General features: G+C 43.6%; 1 protein-coding gene across 1 annotated transcript in view; it reads right to left on the bottom strand.

Moving 5' to 3' along the window:
• Positions 1-1,424: 1,424 nt before the first annotated feature.
• Positions 1,425-24,449, bottom strand: part of LOC138293608 (adhesive plaque matrix protein 2-like) — a 562,975-nt gene continuing 539,950 nt past the window's right edge. The window contains exon 16 of the mRNA XM_069232882.1: positions 1,425-1,702. The gene's annotated coding sequence lies outside the window, so the exon portion shown is untranslated. The remainder of the gene's footprint in view (positions 1,703-24,449) is intronic.

Below are 24,449 nucleotides of genomic sequence, written 5' to 3'. Positions count from 1 at the left end.
GTAGATCCAGGGCTGCCATGACACAGTGTGTTTAGATTGTATTGGACCTTTTGTGGGAGTTAAATGAGAGTTGAAGTTTACCCTAGTGATGGTAGATATACTGTACATTCTAAATGGCTGGTGGTAAAATGTATGCATGTAATTACGACGAGAAATTCCATCAGAGAATTGGAAGGTATTTGCAGAGAAGAAGGATGTCCAGTAAAACTAATCATCCAGAGTAGTACACAACTTGTATCAGAGGAAATAAGATTTTTAAATAGATGTGGCATTTTACATTCTCGCACGGTGTTTTATATTCCACAGGCAAAAGGTGTTGTGGAAAGAGCTAACCGCACGGTTAAGGAAGTGATTCAGATGACCATAGAGAGAAGAGATGATGCTAGTAATATGGTGAACGACTTAGTTTGGGCATATCGCACCACAGAAAATGGTGTCTCAAAGAAAATTCGGTTCAGTGTGGTGAGAGGAATAAAAGCCAATACAAAAATGTCACCGGCATGGATGAAAACATTGACGAATCATGAAGCGGAAATGAATGAAATGGAAGAAGTCAATGTAAGGATTGAAGGTGGAATAAAAGCAGGTGATTTGGTAAAGGTTAAATCAGGGCAAGGTAAGAGTAGTCTCGCAAAATTTCGAGGTCCATAAAGAGTGAGGAATGTTCGAGATTTGTGTGCCAACTTAGAAAATGGTGACCAATGGAATATGAGAAGTGTGGCTGTATGTATGAGAGAGGTTCAAATGATGGAATGAGCATACAGGAAAGTGTCTTCAAGGGAAGTTTGGATAGTTGTAGTAGTTTTATGATGATGAATGATAATGAGGTCTTAAGAAGAAATGATCAAGATGTAAGGAGGAGACAGTATGCAGGAAGTTACAGAACATAGGATGTCTAGACAAAGGGCTCCTCCAATGTATCTTGAGGACTATGTTTGTGCTAAAGAATATTTCTCGTATTGGATCTATAAAAAAACAAAAAAAATGCATTATTGTCCTGAGTAAAGATAGTAAAAGAGGTTTAAAGTTTGTGAGCTGGTTCTATTATTAGTACATTAGTGTTTTATTATTTCATTTGTGAAGAGAAGAACATGTGCTGTATCCTAGTAGGTTGTATGCCTTTACTATCCCAAGTTCCAGAGTGTTGGAACGCGATGATGTTGTGCTGTTCTCTCTTGAGTCAGTTGCCTGTTGACTGGAGAGGGAACACCATCTGCAGTTACACATGATGTAAATGAACTCATGATTAACCCATAGAGACTCCTGAGGCTCATTACTAGATACAGAACTCCCTTTCTTTTCAATGGATACCCCTTTAAAAGATGCAGGTGCATTCCTAGCAGCAAAAGCGGTCAGGTGCGGTCCAGTTGGACTATCCTACCCATTTTGTGGAGAACAGGACACAAGTGTGGAAAAATGCCAAGTTTGTTATTTTTCAAGCACTGTTTATTTATTTAGTATGGAAAAGAATGATGGCCTGGATATTTTAAGGCACTACATCATGAGCTCAATCACAGCATCTTTGCATACAAGTTATAAAACATGCACTCAAGAACATAAAATATGGGGCATCTGGGTTCTCTTCATCTCCCTGGTCAGTTTGTAATGGATATTCTATTTATTTGTTCATCAGTGATTTCTTAGGCACGCGGTCTCGCTCGCAGTCCCTGGGGTGTTCCATGTTTTCTTGATGCGGCTAGACCTAAAAAGTTAAAATGAAAGTTATGACATGAAAAAAAGAAGAGCAGAAACATTCATGCACTGAGTACTGAGGACTGAAATGTGGGATAAAACTGGGGGGCGATCGAAGCTCGTAGAATGTCAGCTTCTCTTATGTTTTTTAATGTTTGATTATAGACAGCTCCCCCGGCAGTCCCTCCATGAGGCCCTTGACATCCTTGATCAGGGTCAAACTGATAACTTTCTCACTGAGAAAGGCCTCAAAGGAATGACACTTAATGAGGTGTTCTCCCACACATCTACCACCCATGCATGAGTATGCTGTGTGATTTATGCAAGTGTTCACAGTGCTCTCATGTTTTTCTATGGAGCACAGCATCTTTGGCACAATGCGACCTACATGAATTTGCTACCTCCCTCGGTGTGCTTGAAATAAGTCTGTTTATATGTGTGAGTTTCATGTTTCATGCCACATCTCCCTACAGGTTCTGAAGCAGAGATGACTTGTCCTCTGACACGGATGTTACTTGTATGCCTGTCTGTGGGCACGTGTTTGCAGTAGGACCAATAGCAGTGATTTAAAACACAGAGGGGCTGATTTGGACTTTGGTGGACAGGCAATGTTCTTATCGCCTCATTTAGAGGCAGGCAGAACTTCAGAATGTAGACGACGGAGACTATTTAGAGTGGGTAAACACAAGCCAGTTTTTCCTATCCGTCACTGTCAGGTAAAACCTGGAAGTAAGGAGCAGTGAAATCTTTAAAATGACTCCCACACCATAGGATACAACCCCCACGGTGAAAGGCCATTGATGGTTTTTATTTTCAAAAACAAAATCCTGCTTTGGGATTTTGTTTTTCAAAATAAAAAAAAGTTTAAAGTTTGATGGACAGCTCCATCACGTTGATGGAGCTGTCCATCAAACTTTCAGTGCATTGACAGGATCCGCTGTAAGGTGCTCTGCCATCATGGCAGTATGCCATCCATCCACCTAACTATCAATCAGTACCAGAGTGTGCTAAATTAAACCCTGGGATCCAGGTCCTGATGAAAGCCGTAGAATCTACAGGATCTGCAGAAACAGATGAAGCATGTCGACCAGAGGTGTGAGGTATCCCTAACATCTCTAGGGGTTGACCTAGAGGTGTTAGGGATATTAAGAAATATCCCTAACATCCTGCATACATTTATTATTAATATCCCCATAAAATCTGCTACTAAATACTGCTTGGACTATCCGCACCCCAATTCCAGAGTTAGAAGATACATGAAACTCAATCCTAAGCACTCTAAAAAAAAATTCATGGCTCTTCCATCCACCTAGGAATGTAAGGCAAACCCTATTATGAAGAGCATGGCGTCCTACAGGAGCAGGTGCAGGGTGCTGCTAGTGGTCATTTATTGAGTCTCCCAGTATTATGTCCTGCAGGAGTGTGGTGAGCAATCAATCTTGAAGTCGCCCAGCATTACATGCTACAGGAGCAGGAGCACTGTAAGTAATCATTCATGGAGTCTTCTGGCATTACGTGCTGCAGGAGCAGTTGTGCTGCGAGTGATCATTCATGGAGTCTTCCAGCATTATCTGCTGCAGGAGTAGGTAGAGAAGTGCTGTGAATGATCATTCATGGAGTATCCCACCATTATGTGCTGCAGGAGTGGGTGCAGGGGCACTATAAGTCATCATTCATGGAGTCTCCCAGCTTTACATGCTGCAGGAGCAGGTGCAGGAGTGCTGTTAGGGATCATTCATGGAGTCTCCCAGCATTACATGTTTCAAGAGTGGATGCAGGAGTGCTGTGAGTGATCATTCATGGAGCCTCCCAGCATTACATGCTGTAGGTGCAGGAGTGCTGTTAGCGATCAATCATGGAGTCTCACAGCATTACCTGCTGTGAGTGACTATTCATGGAGTCTCCAAGTATGACGTGCTCTAGGTGCATAAGTGCTGTCAGTGATCTTTCATGAAGTCTCCCAGCATTACGTGCTGCAGGAGTGCTGTGAGTGATCATTCATAATTTCTCCCACCATTATGTGCTGCAGGTACAGGAATACTGTGAGTGACTATTCATGGAGTCTTCCAGCATTTATGTGCTGCAGGAGCAGGTGTGCTGTGAGTGACTATTCATGGAGTCTCCCAGTTTGACATGCTGTAGGAGCAGGTGTAGAAGTGCTGTTATTGATCATTCATTTAGTCTCCCAACATAACGTGCTGCAGGGGCAGGTGCAGGAGTGCTATGATTGGTCATTCATGGAGTCTTCCAGCATGAAGTGCTGCAGGTGCAGTAGTGCTGTCAGTGATAATTCGGTTGCAGCAATACAAAAGATGAGAAATAGAATTTGATGGTCAGTGTACTAGTTTCGATCCTCCGTAAAGGCATGAATAAATCTAAAGTTACCTAAATTATTCTTACTCTAAAGTTGGACAACTAAGTAAACCTAGTCAAATCAGGGAAAGCAGGAAGGTATCAGTATAGCAGAGACTTCAGCAAAATCTCTCAAAATTGAGGCAGCGCATAGCATAAAGCCACACAAAGAAAACATAGGCAGAGAGGTCTGTACCCCTCAAAGTCCAAAAGGAATCTGCTCTTTCGACTTACAGTACCAATTAAACCTACAGAACATTCGAGAAATTCATGTCATCAACTCCAGTACTTTTCCACTTTCTCACAATAGAAGTTGGCAATATCACTTGATTTTCATATCCTACAATCTCAACATCAGGGCATCCTCTGGTGTCTCCCAGCTCCAGATACAACATGAATAGGGGTCCTTATATTTCATTAGCACTTCTCATTCTTGCCAAAGATTCCTCTCCCAGACCTCACTATCTTTCATGCACAACGTGGCTTTCACTTGCATAGCAGATCACCAAAGGCACCTGCAGAGGAGAAAACCATTGCAGAACAAGCAGCGTTCACGTTGAAGGTTAAACACTGAAGACCAAGGGCCAGAGGTACAAAGCTTTTTTCTGTTCACAAACAGCCCGATTATCAGAATCCCTCAAAACTACTGACTGGAAATAAGACCCTTAAAAAAGGTGCCTTCTTCTAAAGAAGCTTAACGTCATGGGAGGCCATTGGTGCTAAATGTTTGCGATTTGATTTGGCAAGGGGAAGGATCAGGTAGGTACCCAAAGGTTGCCAAGTGACTTCCCAGGGAGAGAAAGAGCACTGAGACCCCTTTCATGTCTCCTGGGGAACTGGCTGACCAAGAGGAAGAACTTTCCAGGCCAATTCCAGTGGGTTCTGTTGGCTCTGAGATATGACTTATAGTTATTCACCAGAACCATTAATTCTGATTTGGGGAAAATAAGGGCTTTTACATTTTTGGGTGGATATTCTGGTGTTTTTTGGGGGAACGAGGGCCTTTTACTTTTTTTGAGGATCAGCAAGTTTTGAGTCTGCTGTTCCTTTTAGCGGCGGTCACCTCTGGGATTATAAGTGGGTCAGCGCTCTAGCTCTCAGTCAGAAGGACTTATTTAAGATGGCCGAGAAGTGGATGCGCAGCACCTAGGTAGGGTTCTGTTTGCTCATAATATTGATTGCTGATACTTGCTCTGCACACTGTTTTCACATCAACTTATTTAACTGTCACTCTGCTATTTTAGATTGTTTTAAAATCGTGTTTGACACTTGCGAAAATTCTGCATTAGGGGAGATAGTGGCTTTTACATTTCTTGGAGATATTTTGGTATTTTTGTGCGTACGGGGGCCTTTTACTTTGTTGAGGCCCATCATGTGTTGAGCTTGCTGTTCCTTGTAGTGGTGGCCATCTTTGGGGACATAAGTGGTCAAAGCTCTAGATCCCGGTCAGAAGGCCTTATTAAAGGTGGCTGGGGAGCAGAAGCATGCAGTGGACGCGCCCATCAATGGCTGACCGTGAGCCTGGAATCTTGGTTTGCTGCTGTCAGAGGTAAGACAAGATACGGAAGTCCTTTGGAAATAATTGCAGCTGGTTCTTAATATGGGCTGCCAGATCCTCAACCCCAGGAGGAATTCTCCAACTTTCAGCTACTGTAATTTTGTTTTCTCCATCCCTGGCAATTGTGTTGTGGATTTAACTTCTCTGCACTCACCGGCCAACCATGCTTTTATTAAGGAAAATCTGATATGCACAGTCCTCAGCCTTCAGCGGAATCACTCGCCACCAAGACATTTCTGTTTTAGCCTTAACTGCCACTCGCTTCCAAAACATCAGCAACATTTATTTAATTTTGTAAATGATTACAATCCAGATGCACAATTCGTCACTGAAACATGGCTACATACAGGCTTGTTACCTAATATCACTGCAACACTTCCTACTAGTTTTTCCAAAACGGGAGTTTAGGATAGTTAGGATAGATAGGCAAGATTGGCCTGGATGTGGGATTGCTATTATTTTTTTAAAAAGATTGCTGTTGTAAAATTGAAGAATTTGCAGTTCTCTATTGTGAGTCTTTGACTTTTTCACTCTCCCTCACTTACAATTTTACACTTTCTGAAGCTTTGACTTATCATCACCCTATGTGTGCTGGAAAGTGGTGCTCCTCCCTACCGGGGAAGATATTGATCTCCACCTTGACGATGTGCACAATAACTTGAATATATCCTTTAGTGAGGATTTGAGTGTTCTCAATTTGGCACTCCTAAACTTGGCATCTACTCATGTTGATGGGCATCTCTTGGACCCAATTTTTTCTAACATTAGGGATTTGATAATAAACTCGCCTCTTCCACTTTGTTGGTGTGATCATTTTGCTGTGTCCTTCAAGTTGAAGGCCCACTCTCATCATGCTACATAACGGCCAAAACCCAAAATTAAGTCTAGGAACTGGTCAAAACTTAAAATCGGGGCACTGAACGAGCAGCTGCTCAGCACTCAGCCTGCTTTACAACATGAGGCTGATCTTGACCAGGCCACGGTTCACCAGTGGCTTATTGTGGCTATTAATGTTATTCTGCCAGATACTGCCAAACGTTCGGGCAGAAGGCTTCCTCCTGCTCCTTGGTTTAATGATACACTCAAATTAGAAAATAAGCGCTGCAAAGCTCTAGAAAGATTTTGGCACAAATCATATATGGAAGAGGCCAAGCTTAACTATAAGGAAGCGCTGAAGGTTTACCAATCCCCCTGTAAGTCAGCTCCTGCAACTTTTTATACAGACAAAAACACTAATTCTCAGACTTGCCAGCAGGCACCTTTTAAAGTGGTGAAAGAACTGGCAGATGTTAGTAATATTTGCCATGCTTCTCTCCTCTCTCAAAGCCAATGCGATGAGTTAACCTCCTTCTTTCATCAAAAGGAGGGAAAAAATCACTTACAGTTGGCTAGAGACTCTTTGAATGCAGATCCTGACCTTGCTATGAATCGGTCTAATTTGCCTTCAGACGAGGGCAGTGACTCAGCAGCTCATTTAGGCTCCGACACCAAGTTGAGTGAATGGCCCTTTATTGCTCTTACATCTTTTCTAGCCATTCTGTAGTCCATTAAATCAGGATCTCCTCTGGATCTTTTACTCCCAAATAAGCTTGGATTTTTGGACACAAATTGCTTACATTTATTATTGCAGCTGCTGAATTCAACTTTGAGGGACAGGTTTGTACCTCTGAGGTGGAAACACGCTATGATTCTTCTGTTACAGAAAAAAACTGATTTTGATCCCTTCAATCTGTCACATTTTAGACCTATTTCACTGTTATCTCTCTTCTCCAAAGTTCTGGAAAAGCAAGTTAATGCTCACCTTTGTTGAGGCCTGAAACTAGTTTCATTCCTCAAAGTGTGATTTTAGGGCCGTTTACAGCTCTAAGACTGGCCTGCTGGACGAAACAGAACACCTCAGACAACACCTGGATGATGGGGTATGGCTGCACTCATTGTTGTGATTTCCTCACCTTTATCTGCTTCTTGTATTGTGTCTAATAAACTACCACTGGGTTGTTGGCTTTATCATGTTCACTTGGGGTAGTTATATTAAGGTGTAATGTTTACAGTTATTTGGGTCATCCCTGTTGTCTATGTAGATTGAAAAGTATGTACACCATGTTTTTACCAAGGCTTGTTTACCCAGTGCTGCTTGATTTTATCAAGGCTTGTTCACTCAACCTCCACGAGGTTCTTTGGAGCAGACCAGGGTTAATTAGAAACACCTGAGCCCCTGCACATTGTTGGACAGCTGTCTTCTCTGATAGTTAGGCAGCACTTGTGTTTTCAAGAGCCATGTGCTAATCTTGACTCATGACTCGTGCATCTAGAGTCATATGCTAATCATGACTCATCACTCATGACTCATGTTTCTGGAGCCATGTACTAATCATGACTCATTCCTGCACAAGCTATAAAAAGCCCCATAGGTATTAGTCAGCGCTTGGCTTTGTTCCGGTTCTTTTTGAAACTAACATAGAGAGCCTGCTCCTGGAAATTCCTTGCAAAGCTTCTGTATCGTTGCTGGCAACAAGAGAGGAAACATCTTCTTCAGCCTCTGAGCGCTGGCAGCTGTTTACATAGGCTAAGTGGAGGAAGCGCGCTCTGTTGAGCGAATTTGTTTTTTAGAGTAAGAACTTCAGTGTGTAACTAAATGACTTTATTTTTAAGAAAGAACAAAAGTTTTGAGGTCAATTGAGAAAGTGTACGGAAATGCTTAAAGCTTCGACATTTATTGTGCATCTGTACCCTGCCTTGTTGATTCATTCTAAAATCGGAAAAGACATCAGCAGGCAAAGAGAGTGTTGTGAGATGAACGATCTTCATATATGTGTGACTTTGCTAATTATGTGTGTGTTTCGCGTGTTATGATAACGATTCTCATTTTGAAGGAACTCTTTTAGTATTGTCTAGAATTGATATTAGTGATTCCTCAAAAACAGAAAAAGCAGGCTTTCACTTGACCGTATAAATCAGTGTATGTTTATTCCTTTTTGGAAAGAGTTTTTGTTGTGTGTTTGTGCGCTGTAAGTTTTCAGTGTGAGGAACTACACCAAGAGTGATTACACTATGCAGTGTGAGACAGAGAGAAAATCCAGGCAATGATGTAAGCCCAATTGAGTGAAGTTGAAGTCTGAGGAACGTGTTGACTGACAGTTGATTAGTTGAGATAATAGACTGTGTGCATAAATACTGTACGAGAGTGCCCTCAACACATCCCTCATCCCTGTCCTTTCCCTTATAGCTCTGGACACTTAACAACTAATCCTGACAGCGATTACCTGCCCCCTAAAGCATCGGGAGTCCAGCTGTACCAGGCAGCAGAGACAATATCTTTCTTTTCTCTCTCTCTCATCCAATCCTCCCACCCTTTTGGGGACACTTGCCGGGACTCCCGTATTACGTTGGCAGTGCCTAGAGGTGTCCTGGAAGGATGGGGGGGAACAGTCATTGCCTCTATAGACAACCTGCCTCTCAGGGGAGTGGTCAAGCTCTTACACTCATCTTGTTAGATTTGAGTGCAGCCTTTGACATGATATCCAACTCAATCCTGGTGGGAGTACTTGAGGCTCTTGGCCTAGAAGGCACTGCTCTGAGATGGCTTGTCTCCTTCCATTTAGACGTGTGTTTCAGGTTTTTTCTGCTGATGTGAAGTTGAAGCCACATGCCTTGAGCTCTGGAGTTCCTCAGGGTTCTGTCCCGAGCCCTCTGTCTTTTAACATCTATGTTCACCCTTTGATAGACATAAAAGAGACTTGCAGACTTGCCCTTTTTTCCTTGTGCCGATGACACAGATCATCTTCTCCTTGTCATCGGCTCTGAACCAGGACCCCTCGATTTTGAACTTGGGCTTGAGGAAAATCCATAGATGGATGAATAATAATTCTCTCAAGTTCAAAGGTGACAAAACAGAGGTCCTGGTTCTGGGCAAGAACGCATCTCTAGAGGATCCCAGACATTGGCCGGACTCTTTAGGGACCCTGCCATTCCATCCTGAAAGGTGAAAAACTTGGGATTTCTTATTGATGACAAACTTTCTATGAAACCCCAAGTGACCAAAGTAACTCCCACTTGTTTCACAGTTCTTAGATGGCTAAAAATGATCATTTGGCTAATTCCCCTTAGGCCCAGAGGACCGCTACCCAAGCTCTGGTTATGTCTAGACTGAGTTATGAAAATATGCTTTATTTGGGTGCTGAAAAGTCTACAATTCATGGCTTCAAGATATTTCAAAATGTGCTGCCAGGTTGCTCTTTCGCTTACTGAAATTGGCCTCCGTTTCTCACCTACTACAAGAATTACATTGGCACAGAATTTCCAAATGTATTGAGTTTAAGGCACTTTCCATATGTTTAGGGCCAAACAGGGCATTGGGCCATGCTACATTCATATATTAGTGAGACCTTATTAGCCCATACGTTTTCTCAGATCTTCATCTCAAACCTTGTTCACGGTTCCAAGATTTCATCTTACTTGGATGAAAGGATGTTCCTTTTCTTACCTAGGGCACAAACACTGGAATTCTCCCCCACAAACCCTAAGGAATTGCAATTCTTTACTGACCTTCTGTAGAGTTTTTGAAGACTTGGTTATTTTAATTATAATTGACCCTACCTGTACTGTTCTGTGCCGGAAAACCCATATGGGTAGCTGGGCGCATTGCAAAACCTCAACAACAAAAATAATAATAATAGCCATTATCTCTGCCACGGGCTTGAGAAAGGTCGAATATCAGCCACTAAGAATATAAGAAATTGGTGTTCCTCACTAGTATTCACTAACAGAACTGCTGCTATGTGATTGGGAGTGGTGTAGCACTTTCCCAACTGGTGTGTCTGGGTTCAACAGATGCACTCCTTTGAAGGTATATGGAGTGGATATGAAAATGATACTTGGCTAGGCCAGGTCTTTGCCACCAGATGACTGAGGACCTATGAGGCCATATTATGAACAGCTATGTTGGTTCAGAGCATAGCTACGAACCACAAATCCATTGTGTCCAATGTGCATACATATAACTGTGCCTTCATCATCAAATGCAAAAACTTTGAGTTAATCGCCCAAGATGCATCGCCGGTCAGCCTGACTTTGCAGTAGTTTTCTCTAAGTTCTCTTTGCAACAGCAAATCCTGTTCAGGACTCCCCTCTGGAAGGGTATCCATTCTGCTGGAGCCCTTGTCTGAAAAAGCCTGTGGCTTTGACCCACTGGAGATTTTCAACTTCCATAAAAGTGGCCATGTCCGAATGCAGGAATCTTCACCACAACTTTGTACAGTGGCTCCCTGACGATGACACGACCTCCTCAGACACCGCTGGCTGACTTGCCCTGCTGAACTTTACCTTGTTTTGTTATGATATGTTAAGTGTCAAAACTCAATCTTGTGCCCTTTGTTCAGTGGGTATCACTCGCCAGCCTCTTCATTCCTTTCCCTGTGGTGCCTTTCCACCTTGAATGCATCATTACTCCCCCCTCCCGAAAGGCCTGAACCACTGACCCTCCTGTTGTGTTGCTATGCAAGTTTCTTCCAGTTTAGACCTGCAGATATCACGTGCACTTTTAGGATAGTCATGTTTCCTTTGTGTACCTTTAGGATTTACTATCATGCACTTGGGTTCCGTTGTTCTTGTTGTTGTCAATGACCGTATGCATCTGCTGCCTGTTAAGCCATGCATAGTTGTAGCATATTACTGTTCCGAGGTGGCTTTGGAAGCCTTGACGTGTGACAAGTGCCCTTCGGGAACACTCTTGGCTTCCTGTATAAATAGCCCCTCTGAACTAGCATCGGGGCTGGGCCTCATACCTGTATCCAGACCTGCATGACTTCCCATCAATTTCTGTGCAAGTACCTTCTCTGAACTCACCTCCTGAGTTGCCTGGATCTTCCCATGTTCCTGTCCAGCGTAATCTTCGTCCCCGCACTCATCACCCGAGTCACCCGGCCCTTCATCTCATCGTTCCTGTGCATCCTCGTCCCAGCACTCTTCTGCCAAGTCGTCTGGAAACCATCTGGCATTCTAGTCTTCCAGATCCTTTCCAATGATTCAGAGATCCTGACTTCCGAGACCCCTCCAGTGTCTTTCCTCCATGAGCTATGATTCCACCTCCTCTCTAAACTGCTAGCAAACTACCCGCCTGCTACCTCTGAACTCAAGTGAAGTGCTTTTCAGGCTAAGTACTTGCCCCCAGGTTAGTGTGCACTAATCTTTGGTAGTAATTTCAGGCCTTTCTGTTATCTCTGCTTATTCTGTCCCTGGACCCTCTTTCTAAGTCTCCTGTACTGTGTTGCTCATGGATTAGAGATTGTCTCAAGAACAATCTTATACCTCCAACTTATGTACTGAGTGTAATCCTGTTGTGTAGCATACCTTGGCAGAGCTTTTGACTCCAGCCTTGAACCGAGTGTACCTGTATTTTCTAGCATTCTTGAAGGTGCTCTCAACCTGTGTATCAATCATAACCTTGTTACTAGCATATCTTTTAACACCAATCCATGTTTCAAGCACAACCTTGGAAGAGCCAGTTATTCCAACCTTGTGCCAAGAAATAATCCTCATTTATTGCCTTGTTTTCGAGTGTAAGTCAATGTACAGAGTATAATACTGGGAATGTTAATAACTCCAACCTTGTGCCAAGAACAATCTTGTTTCGTGTGTATTTGAATAATGGAGATCAACCTATGTGTAGAGTACATCCTTGGGAGAGTCTGCAATTCTAACCTTGTGCCATGTCTAGTCTTGTTCCGAGTTAATGTAATTCTGAATGCAATCCATTTCTGAGAGTAACCTGTTCTCAAAAATACCTTGAGAGCTGTTTAACTTCCAACCTATGTGCCCAGAGTAATATGGTTTTCAATTTCCTTGTGAGTGTTTCCGATTCCAGTATATGTACTAAGTGCAGACTTTGGAGTGTCATTAACTCCCATCCATGTTCTGAGTTTACTCTACCTAATACTTCAAGGTCTTCTTCGAGAGTTCCAGAATATTCCTTTCGAGTATCTGGTTGAATTGCCCGAATGTTATGATTATTTAAGAAACCTGTACTTGTGAAATATCAAAAGCATTGCATTGTGAACTTATAGAGGTTTTATGCACTGATGGTAATAGCCTCTTCTTGTTGTTTCCAGTATATTGCATTTTCACGATTACCAAAACTGCTGCCTTCCAAATGTTTATCTTTGATTAATTCAGAAGGCCAGAAGTGATGTCCCTGCTAAGCAGAGTAGCACCATCGTTGAGCAGAAACAGCACTGCAGGTTTTTGTTTATTATTTTCTCTCTTCCCCCTCTGGAAGCAGGCCTGGAACTAGGAGCACTGTCCCTGGTTCTGACTTCTTCCTGATTGTGAGGTGGGTCCTGCATTGGCTCCGGTGTCATTCCCACAGTTGGAACCAGGTGAGTGCATGCCATTAAAAATAATTTGTAGAGTGCATGTACAGGTTTCTTGGCTTTGAGTTACAAAAGAGGTAACATGATCAGAAGGCACAAAAGGAAATTACACTGACTGGTATGCTTGCTGAAATAGCCATGTCTTTAATGCCTGTCTACACTTCAGGTAATTAGGAGACTGGCGAATAGTATATTTGGAGCTAGACAAGAGGTTTAGGGAAGTAGACCGAAATATTTGGTTTGGGATGTATTTCTTAAGTCTATATTTTATAAATGAGAGACCTTCATCAGAAAATGCCTTGAAGGAGATACAGCCTATTTTAAAGATGATTATTTGCTCCACAGGTAGCCAATGAGGGTCTCTCAAAATGGAGTGATGTGGCAATTTCTAGGCTGTTTGTAACTGAGGTGTGCTGCTTGATTCAGAACCACCTGAAGTCAGGTGAGTAAATACTTTGGTAGATCAATATATAGTGAGTTAGCATAATCAGTCGGGAGATGACCAAGACCATAACAACTTGGATCAGAGCTTTGAGGGTGATGTATCTGTAGGATGCAATTACTGGCCCTAACTGAGGTCTTAAAGACATCTCATTTTTGATAATGACTCCCAAAGGGACTAGCCCCACTCAAACGCCACTTTACCGTGATTGTTTTTACGCTAATGTGACGTTACAAGACCAAAAATGCTGCTCCATATTTACAAATGCATTGTGCCACTAACCCCTTGCATCATTTTTTTTCATCACTTTTAACGCCTGCTCAGAGCAGACTTAGACCTCTGGTGTAATTTTACCTTTGTGAATCAGGCCCATCATGTTTTGAAAATTCATCTTGGAAGCCAAAGAGCCATCCAACCTGATGAGTAGCTGTAAGGTATGTGCATAGTTGTAGATTGTGTAGTTCATATTGCTTAATGCTTGGATGAGAGAACGGGTATAGATGTTAAAGAGATGTGAGGAAAGAGAGGAGCCTTGTGATACTCCACAGTCCAATTGCACTTCTGGTGTCTTAACCAGGGTGAGCCAGACTGACTGAGTGTGGTATTTCAGGAAAGATTTTATGAAGTTCAGAACTGAGCTGCGAAGCCCAGCGGTCTCGACCCAGTCTACCAATATATTGTGGTCAACTGTGTCAAAGGCTGCTGACAGATCCAAAAGAACCAACGCATAGGTGGAGACTTCATCACATTCCTGCTGCGTCTCTTCTACCACTAACAAGATGACTGTCTCAATAGAATGCACGGCTGAAATCCTGCTTGATGCAGATTTCAAAATTGTGACTCCTCAAGATGGAAACTGAGGCACTCCGCTGTATGAGCTTGTAGTAATTTTGCTAGGAAAAGTAAAAGGGAAATAGAACAATGCCAGATTTGTTCTGCAGACGAATTACATCTGCGTCCATAAATGATCTAGGGATGCCTCCTTGGGTTAAAGAAGAGTTAGGAAAAGGCAATGCAGTACCTGGAGCATCAGAGAGGACAGATTTGAGAATTCTAGATGGACAGGGGGACTTTTGGGGAGCGCAACTTTTCAGTAGACAGTAAATCAGCCAAGCGTTCTTATCTAAAATAGTAGGGTTCCTTTCCTCCAAAATAATGAGCTTTTTGTATCTCCCATCAGATACACTATCCATTTTATTTTTTCAATAAAGAAACAGTTCAATGCATTACAAAAATCCTGGGAGAGAAAGAAAGGTAAGGAAAATCTGTCAAGTTTAGACCATTCAGATACGATTAAAAAAATTAAGGGGCAGATTCTTGAACCCCTTAGGGCCCCCCTAACGCTTCTATGCCCCGTATTTAAAATATGGTGTACCATGGCAGTAGTCAGGGGAACTAGCATCATCAATTTGATGCTAGTCTGGTTCTTTCCAGGATTAGTGTCCAAAATTTTGATGCTAGTCCTGCAAAGCACCCAGAGACCCATTAAAAACAATGGGAGCCTCCCTTTAACGCCTTCTGAGAGCAGGCGTTAAAAGTGCTGATAATAATGGTGCAATGATAGCAGTAAAATAAAGGAATACCTTTCTCCATCAAACTGGAAAGTGACAGTTGTCTCGGTCCCCAGAAATGTCAGTTACCAAGATTTCCAGTCCCCCCCTAAGAGCCCGCCCAGAACTGACGTAGGTGGGTCACGTGAGTGTGACATCATGTGTTTACGTGTTAGGCACGTGCCAGGGGCCTTGCCATAGTGTCTAGAGGTATGGGCTGTGTAAAATGGAGGCCCTACTGATTTGTGCCATGTTTCTGAGTCTAAGAGGACAAGTCTGGACATGTTCAGACTGTCAGGACCCAGTGGCTGCTGGGTGTCTCCTCACAGGGAGGAACAGTGGAAATGCATGGTCAAACCTCCACACTGCTGGTTAATCCAAAAAGGGGCTGATCAAATGTGGCTTTTGTTAAAGCCAACCAGTCAATTTAGAAATAAAAACCTAAAACAGATGCTTACTCCAACATTCCCAAGAAGGGGACTTAAAGGTGATTAGCAGAGGTTAAAGTATAAAGGGGGACATACAATGAATGGCTGAAACAGAGACTGTGAAATGAAAAAACCTAGATAACATATGCAAGCCCCCAGGACTTCCCAGGAGTCTGTTAAAAGCTGGTTACCAGATGTCAAAGTATTACATCACTACCCAATCAATGGTAAAACAGACAAAGATCATGAAATGAAAACCTAAAACAGATGCTTGCTCCAAATTTTCCAGGAAAAGGTGTTTAAAGGTGATAAGCAGAGGTCAAAGTATAAACAGGCCACACACTTAATGGTTGAAACAAACAGATGACATGAAATGAAAACCTAACACAGATGTCTGTTCCCCCAAGACTTCCTAGGACCTGGTCAAAGGTGATTAGCAGAGGTCAAAGTATAAACAGGCCACACAAATAAAAAAGTTTGAAACTGAAAGATGCCATGAAATGAAAACCTAACACAGATGTTGTCCCCAAAGACTTCCCAGGACAGGGCTCAAGGGGGCTCAGCAGAGGTCAAATTATAAAGTGACCATACAATTAAAAAGTTTGAAACAGCCAAATGACACGAAATGAAAACCTAAAACAGATGTCTGACCCCCAAGAGTTCCCAGGACAGGGTTCAAAGGGGATGAGCAGAGGTCAAATTATAAAGTGACCATGCAATTAAAATTTTGAAACAAACGGAGGACTAGAAATGAAAAACTTAAAAAAGATGTCTATGTTAGGGCCCAAACCTCAACAAAGCCTATGCATAATTAGTACAAAGCAGCAAGTATAAAAGCCCCCCACATTCACAGGCCTCTTTTTTCTGAACTACGTATTTGAAACAGGGTTACCCAGGATAAGCCAGGAGGAAATTATGAAAGGCAGAGCACAGACTGGTAATGCAAGCCAACTACTGCTTAAGACAAGTAACTATGGCCTGTTTGTATATGATGTATTGTAGTTTTAACCATTAGTTATCACTCCATCAGTCTTTTTCCTGTGCACCCAGAGAGTATGTTGTGCCTTTTCAAGGTAAACTGTGGAGTGGCATACAGCTCATTCAGGTATACGTGGTTAACAATAAGATTTGTTCGGCTTATAACTTTGCATTTTGTGCACTGTATACAAACTTTTTATCGTGTCACATGGTTATTCATAGAGTAATCTGTTACATATTTCCAAATTAACTCATATTTAGTAGTCTGGCATACTTTAAACATATCAGTTTGAAAACTGTAATACTTGACATGTTGTGCACACCGTGCACACATACCCAAAAGTCAAGCAATGTCACTGCAACAAGGAAGTATAATTACTTGAGGTTTGAGGTAGGTTTATGAAATGTTACAGACCAAGTGCCTGTTTTAGGAGTACTGGTGAAAAGCCAGAATTATGTATTATTATATGTGTTTTAGAGGCGGCTTCATTCTTGCGCTTGGGCCCTCAGGCCCTACACCCCCCACGGACCACATGGCTCTTCGGGTCAGGGGTCGGGGGCTTTGGGCTCTGTGGCTCCTGCCTTGAGGATCACAGTCCTCACAGCAGGGGCAGTGTTTCTAAAAAAAATAACCACTTCAGCAGGTCCGGTGGTCTGAGCCTCGCGCTCGAACCATCAGGCCCTGCACCTCTAGTCCTCGCGGCTCTTCGGGGTGGGGGTCGCGGGCCTCGTGATTGGCAGCCCCCCAACCCAGAGGATCTCACTACTCACGGCAGGGGTCACCGAGAACGAGGCTCACATGGCCCAACAAGGGAAACCAAGCCAGGGATTAGGGACTGTGATCCCCGAGCTCACAGCTCGGGCCCTGAGCCTCACACTCAGGGTCTGCAGCCCCTCCCCCAACAATTCAAAAATCACCATGGGGTTAGGACCTGTGGGCCCGAGCACATGGCTCGGGGGCCCCGGTTCCAATGGCCCCTTTATGTTTTTTAGAAATAAAAAAAGTAAAAAAGCCCTACAGTAGGGTCAGGAGGACCCTGAGGATCATGTCCTCTGCCCTCCAGGCCCTAATCCAGCCACCATCCCCCTCCCCCCTCAATATAAACTCACCTGGGCTGGGCTCTGTTTACGAAGCTTGGGCCCCCAAGCTCCCCATCCACAGCATACAGTTGATCAATGCCTGTGGAGGGGTTGTTGAATACATGTGCCTGTGGTGGAGCAGGTTCTCCATGTCTGCTTCTACCCTCTAGGCAGGGACTTAGAGAGAGCTCCACCCCCACACATGGTTGAGAGCATGGGGAGTGAGAGCAAAAACCTGGAATGAATCCTAGGATCTGGGGTGCAACACATATACAAGTAGCTATAATTGTTTTTCAAATTGTTGTGTGCTATGTGTTATACTTTTATAATTATCGTAATTATGTGGCATTACATGGACTATAAGTGACATTTGTTGGGCCTAGCCCAGTGGTTCCCAACCTGTGGTCCGGGGACCCCTGGGGGTCCGCAAAGCCTTCTGAGGGGGTCCGCGACTGCTTAGAAAATGAAACAATATTTAAAAATAATGACAAATTAGGTCCCAAGCTTCCAGTAATGACTCAGTGGGGGTCCCCGGATTCCAATGATGATTCAGTGGGGGTCCCTGGGTTCCATTAATGATAAAGTGGGGTCCACAGAAGTCAAAAGGTTGGGAGCCACTGGCCTAGCCCTTTGGGCAGGTTCATCCCCTGACTTTTTGCCTCTTCCTCCTATTTTTTCTGAGCTCTCACTGTTGGCTCTAGTACTCTGAGCACTTTATCACTGCTGATCAGTGCTAAAGTGCAGGTGCTCTCCCTTCTAAAGTTGGTATGATTGGCTTATACCTTATTGGCATATCTAATGTACCTGTAAGTCCCTTGTACAGCGGTATCTCTATACCCAGGGCCTGTAAATTAAATGCTAGTAGTGGACCTGCAACACTACTTGCGCCACCCATTGAAGTAGCCTTTCAAACCTGTCCTTTTACTACATGTAAGTCACCCCTAAGGTAGGCCCTAGCTAGGCCTATGGGCAGGATGCTATGTATGTAGAAGGCAGGACATGTGCCTAGTAGCGTGGCCTGTCCTGGTAGTGACAAACAGCCTATTTTGTTTCTCACTGCTGTGAGTGCTGCCTTCTCATAGGATTGCAATGTAAATGCCCTGCCTTATGTCTAGGGGGTATTGTCTGATTTATGAGGGGTAGCGTAGGCATGTTTCGTATAGTTATAATGGTAGTGAGAAATGCTTCTTCCTGGTGTGAGTGGATTTTTTAATACTATTACAGAAATGCCACTTCTAGAAAGCTTGACTCCAATCCAGACCTGGGCAGAGTGACGGTTGGGATTTGTGCATACTTTTCAGACAGCCTGTACACAGGGAGGGTGGCGGTGTCACAGAGGTGCATCTGCATACTGAATAGTCTTCCTGGGCTGAGAGACGGGAGAGGCGGGGACACATGCATTTGTAAAGGCTGTGTCCTGGCCTCACATGAAAGGGTTGTTTACCCCCAACTGAGGTTTGGAACCTGTGCTGGAGGAGAGAGGGGGCACTCCCAGAACCAGTTGTAACTGGTTGGAACCTCCTCTCCTCTTCTTTGTTAACACACTGTAAAACTGAGTATAAGTACAGGGCAGTTTTTCCCACAATTTGGTGACATTTTGGAACTTACTTTGAACTGGACATGGAATGCTGGACGGGACTCACTAGGAACTGCCTTGGACTCCTGCTGCTGTGCTGACCTGTGATCTGCTGGGTCACTAGGAGAGACTGACAACTGACTGCAACCCTTTGTGCTGGCCTGCTGCTGGGCCCTGCTGCACTGTGATTGAGCTGCTTTGTCCCCCAGGGGCAGGGAGCCGTGGCCCCTGATGCCTGCAACTGCTTAATGCACGAGGAGTGCTTTACCTTGTCATATAGCGCTGGGAAGGCACTCGGCTTTGCATTTACTGAGCGCTCCACTTATTTTGCCCCATAGCGCCTTGTGGTGCTTTTCTGTGCCTCCCCTGCGCTTCGTAGCACATTGCAATCCGAGATCACCGCTGTGACCCGGGCAGATTGCCTGGATGATGACTGCTTCCCGAGATCACCGCCGCTGCACGGGTGGGCTGTATATGCAAAGCGTGAGTGAATAGCGGTGGTTGGTGCCCCCGGGGCACAGGGAGAACACGAAGAAAATAAGAGAGGAGCGAGCACGTTCCTATCGGTACCCCCGGGGTGAGGTATGCTCCAAGGAGCACACCTGGGGCACCAGCAGGCCCACACTTAGGCCGTTTCCACTGCTGCGACCTGGGAGCCGACTCTACACTGGTGCACCAGGTCGGGTGTGGGGAAGTGGGTTGCTGACGGCCCCAGGAGGGAGGGGAGCCTCATCAGAGGCCCCTCTGAACCCCCCAGGGCCGCACAGAGAGCAGGACGTGGTGGGAAGGTGAGGGTGAGTCTCTCCCCCTCCCTGTCACTGCCTCAGGAGCAGGAAGCTCCAATTCTTTGGCCAGGGGGTCCCTAGTTGCCGCTGGGCCCCCTTGTTGTTTGCTGGCTTTGCCCCCCCCCCCACCCCCACCCCTTCTGGAGGGCCAGTTGAGGCACAGGGGAGCCCCTAGAGATTTCAGGCCCCAGGAGGGGCCTGATATAAAAACCTGACTGGGTGCATGTCGGCCCCCTCCCCCAGAACTACCAGGAGGACTACGTTTTGCGCACTGCAGTGCCGGGGCCCCCTTTGTTCTCTTCGTGGAGCTGGATGTGCCTTTTCATCATTAAAACAGGTACTTTGAATGGACATACATATTTCTTATGTTCCTGGTATGGACATTATTGATTTATATGTTAACCTGCCTATTTTTATGATGTATTACATATAGGTGTTGATGGTCCTTTTATGGGTATGACATGCTGATATGTTTTAGGACTTGCCATATGTTTTATAATGCTCTTGGTTTTGGCATTCATAATACTTTAATGACAAGTGTATTTCTTTTGTGATGTGATTCCTGACTACTGCTTATGTTGCAGAATAATTAGTAACCTGTGTGTTATGTGTGACTACTGCTGGATTCAGCAGAGTAGCTATTGTGTAACGTTCTGACAACTGCTAAGTAGCAGGGTATTACTGCGCTGTGTGCAATACAGTTTATTTTCATATAACTTGGTGTTGTGTTTCCATTGTGGTGGGGATAGTATGTCACATGTGTTGTGTGTGTTGTGCAAACACTTTACATATTGCCTCTGGGATAGGCCTTACTGCTCGTCCCAAAATACCAAGCGGGTGAGCAGGGATTATCGTGTAACTCCCTTGTCCTGACTAGAGTGGGTGGGTTCTGCCTGGCTTAGGTGCATACCCTAGCCAACCAGAAACCCCATATCTAACAACATTGTAATATGAGTAAAGTAATACTGTGAAGGTTCTAGAGTCACATAAATAATGCCAGATTGAGAGATTCCATGTTGTGCAATATCGCCACCATGTGGACTTTTGATAAACAGCTCTTGATGTTTGAGAAATGTGAACAAGAAGTTTTGTGTATTGTACCTTCAGAACATTGTAGTGGTGCTGATGTGTGTGGGTTGATAGGGTAGTTAACAGCTAGCATCATGCGAGAGCTTGCTTAAAATTAATTATATTTCTTAATTGTGTGTGTATGTAAAAATGTATCTTGAATGCAACATATGTATTAGTATATACCGCTGAAAGTATATGAACTGTGCTATTTAATAAGGATTACAGTCGTTAGGATGGGGTAATGTTTCAACTATTAAATAGTTGAGTAAGAGTTTTTACAGCCTTTTGGTATATTATTAATAGTCTGTGTTAGTATGTCTGGAAGGCTGCTAAGCAGAAAGAAGTAAGTACGGCACATGGGCCTGGACATAGTCTTAATTAAACAGTTGTTAAAAGAGACTTTATGAGGGTTGTGTGTTTATATGTGGAACATTTATGCAAACTATATGACTGAAGTTCTGAACAAATAGTGTAACTAGGCAGCAGTAATTAGAGCCCATTACACTGATATTTTATCTGTTTTACTTAGCAGCAGTGTCTCCAGGAATGGTTGCTTTTTTTCTTTTCAGTTTGTAGTGTTATGGTTTTAACAGTATATTATGCATGATGTGTACATAATTTTAAATGAATGGTCAGCAGGCGATTATGAATGTAGCATAAAAGGGTTATGGTCTAAAGTCAGTCTTGTCTCTTCTGTACGCAGGATATCCAAGAGCTAACGCTGTCGCCAGAGGAACTGGCCTCCTTTCAACAAGGTACCGCTATTTAAAGCTTTATAGTTCAGAGAATGGCATCAACCTCCAACCTAAACCACGTTGTCTTATTTGTTTAATGTTTTCCCGTATTTGAGTGTGTTTTACAGGTTATATCGCTGAACTACAGTTGGTGGTGGGTGCTCTACAGCAAATCCTCGAGGCTCAAGACGCAACAGGCATGTTGCTTCAGGATACAGCTTTTGCAGGTAAATAAAATTAGTCCTTGTGTAAACGCTGTGCGAACATTAAACTTGCCAGTCAAAAAAGCCCCATAAAAACCCTATAGATGAGCCCCTCAGAGAGACTGAATAGTCAGTGTATTATATTGTAAATGTGACATTTATTCGCTTTTTTTCCAGGCCCCCAGGTGGCACAAACGGCCCGGAAGCCAGCGTTGCAAAAGGTGGTAGGGGCCCTTAAAAAGATGGCCAAAAAAAGGAAGTCTTCAATGCCTAAGGAAGGACCTACTATAAAGAAAGGCACCTCACAATGGAACACATCCGGTGTGTTTTAGAAACTGTAGAGCCAAATGAATCCCACCTCTTTGTCTCTCTAGCCGCTTTTTCCTCTAGGATATAGCAGTTATAGCATAATGTATCATTTTATCTTTACATTATGGAGTCATCACAAAAGATCTCTGGGGTAGTCAGCTACCTGTTTGATATAGTGTGTAAACAGGTGTATTCCAGCCTAACTATATTTATGCTCATCATCTAACTTCCAATGACAACTGGGAGTTTGAAGGGCGCACATGCATGAACTACTTCCTCACCACTTTCATGCAGCCAAAATTCAAAGGGTATACTAAGATGGCTCATAACTCAAAAGCGTTCGACTCCTTCTTTATGTTGCAAACCATGATTGGTGAAAAGATGGCTGTAGAACTTATAACACAGGGCTCCAAACTGATGCTGTTAATGGTGGTGCCTTTTCAAATAAGGTTAATCGACACTCTAAATTTTCTACCCATGAAACTGAGCAAATTACCAAAAGCCTTTGGTTTCCCAGGTTGTAAAGGAAATTTCCCCCACTTTTTCAACACCTGGGACAATCAGAATTATGAGGGCCCCATGCCTCCACCCGACAGCTATGGTGTTGAGTATATGATACCGGCTGAGAAAGATAGCTTTCTGCAGTGGTACGGTGAAAACCATGAAAATAACTTTAATTTTCAAACCGAGTTGAAAGCGTACTTTCGGTCTGATATAATGGTCTTAAGAAAGGCTGCAACCTTTTCAGAGACGTAATGGTGGAGATGACCAAATGGGTGAAGGTTTTGAAGCTCAACACGCCTCAGATGACAAAGACCATAGAATACATAGACCCGTTCAAAAATATCACGCTGGCTTCTATGTGTATGTCTATATACAAACACATGTTTTTGAAACCTTACAGCGCTGCTCTAGTACTGCCCGACCTCTATAACGGTAAAAAGAAGCGTCATTCAACCTCCTCTATCTAAAGGCTCATGTACATCTCGGACAAGGAAAACATCTCCATTTAACACGCATTACAGGGTGGTGAATACCACTTGGGGCCTTATTATCTTGATGGTTATGCCGTAATTAACGGTGTACCAATGGCCTTTGAATACAACAGGTGTTTTTTACCACATTGTCCTCGTTGTTACAAAACCATGAGTTTAAAAGGCTGATGGGCACCAAGTTTGAACACTTACTCCGTCTTACACTAATGAAGGCCCAATATGTTGAAAAGTGAACTTTGTCATGAGAACCCTCTGGGAGCATGAATGGTTAGATATGCTAACAACGAATGCAGAGCTTGTGTCTTTCATTAAGATTCGCCAGTTACCCAAGCCGATGGAGCCCTGCGTTGCCTTATTTATGGGGCGTACAAACGCTATACAGTTGTACAGGGCTGTGGGCGAGGGTGAGAAAATACACTATTAAGATTTAAGATATCCATTTGTGAACAAGAAAAATGTATACCCTGTAGGCCACCCCGCCATCATATACAGGGACTTTAAGCCTACTGGCGAATACTTTGAGCTCATTAAGTGCCAAATCTACCTGCCCTGCTGGCTTTACTTCCCTATGCTACCATACAGAGTCAATGGAAAGCTAGTGTTCCCACTATGTTGTACATGCGCTGAAAGTGAAGAGACTAGGGAGTGCAGACACAGTGAAGAGCAAAGGATGCTGACTGATATGTGGTGTAGCATAGAGATACAAATGGCCTTAGAGAAAGGATACCGACTTGGTAAAATAGTGAAAATATGTCACTTTGAAAGGACAACATGACTCTTTTCTTGCTATATCAGCCTATTTCTAAGAGACAACAGGAGGCTTCAGGGTATCCAGAATGGTGTGTTAATGAGACCTCTAAGCAAAAGTACATCGATGACTCCTACACTCACAAGGGTATACGATTGAGACTCACATTCAATGAGGTCAACCCTGCCCGGTGACAATTAGCCAAACTCTGCCTAGATTCCTTATGCGGGAAATGCGCACAGCGTACAAACTTGTCAAACACAACCATAATAACAGATTCTGATGAGTTGCTTAAGTACCTTTTTGCCCCCTGTTATGAGGTGTCCAGTTGCAAGACCGCAGCTCTGTGTTTGAAGAACACAAAAGAGTACTCCACGATGTATAACTTCAAAGCATGTTTCACAACCGTTTAGAGCTTTACAGAGAGCTGGATAAACTGCAGGACAGGTGCCTATATCATGCTACAGGCTCTGTTATTTTTTTGTGAGTGAAGTAGGGGATGAAGACCCTCCTTTAGGTGATTATCTAGGAAATTTGACCAGTGAACTACAAAAAGACGAGTACATAGTGGAGTTCACCTC

Source organism: Pleurodeles waltl, chromosome 4_2, assembly GCF_031143425.1.
Source record: "Pleurodeles waltl isolate 20211129_DDA chromosome 4_2, aPleWal1.hap1.20221129, whole genome shotgun sequence".
In the NCBI taxonomy this organism is placed as follows: domain Eukaryota; kingdom Metazoa; phylum Chordata; class Amphibia; order Caudata; family Salamandridae; genus Pleurodeles; species Pleurodeles waltl.
This window is presented reverse-complemented; position numbering and strand designations above follow the sequence as displayed.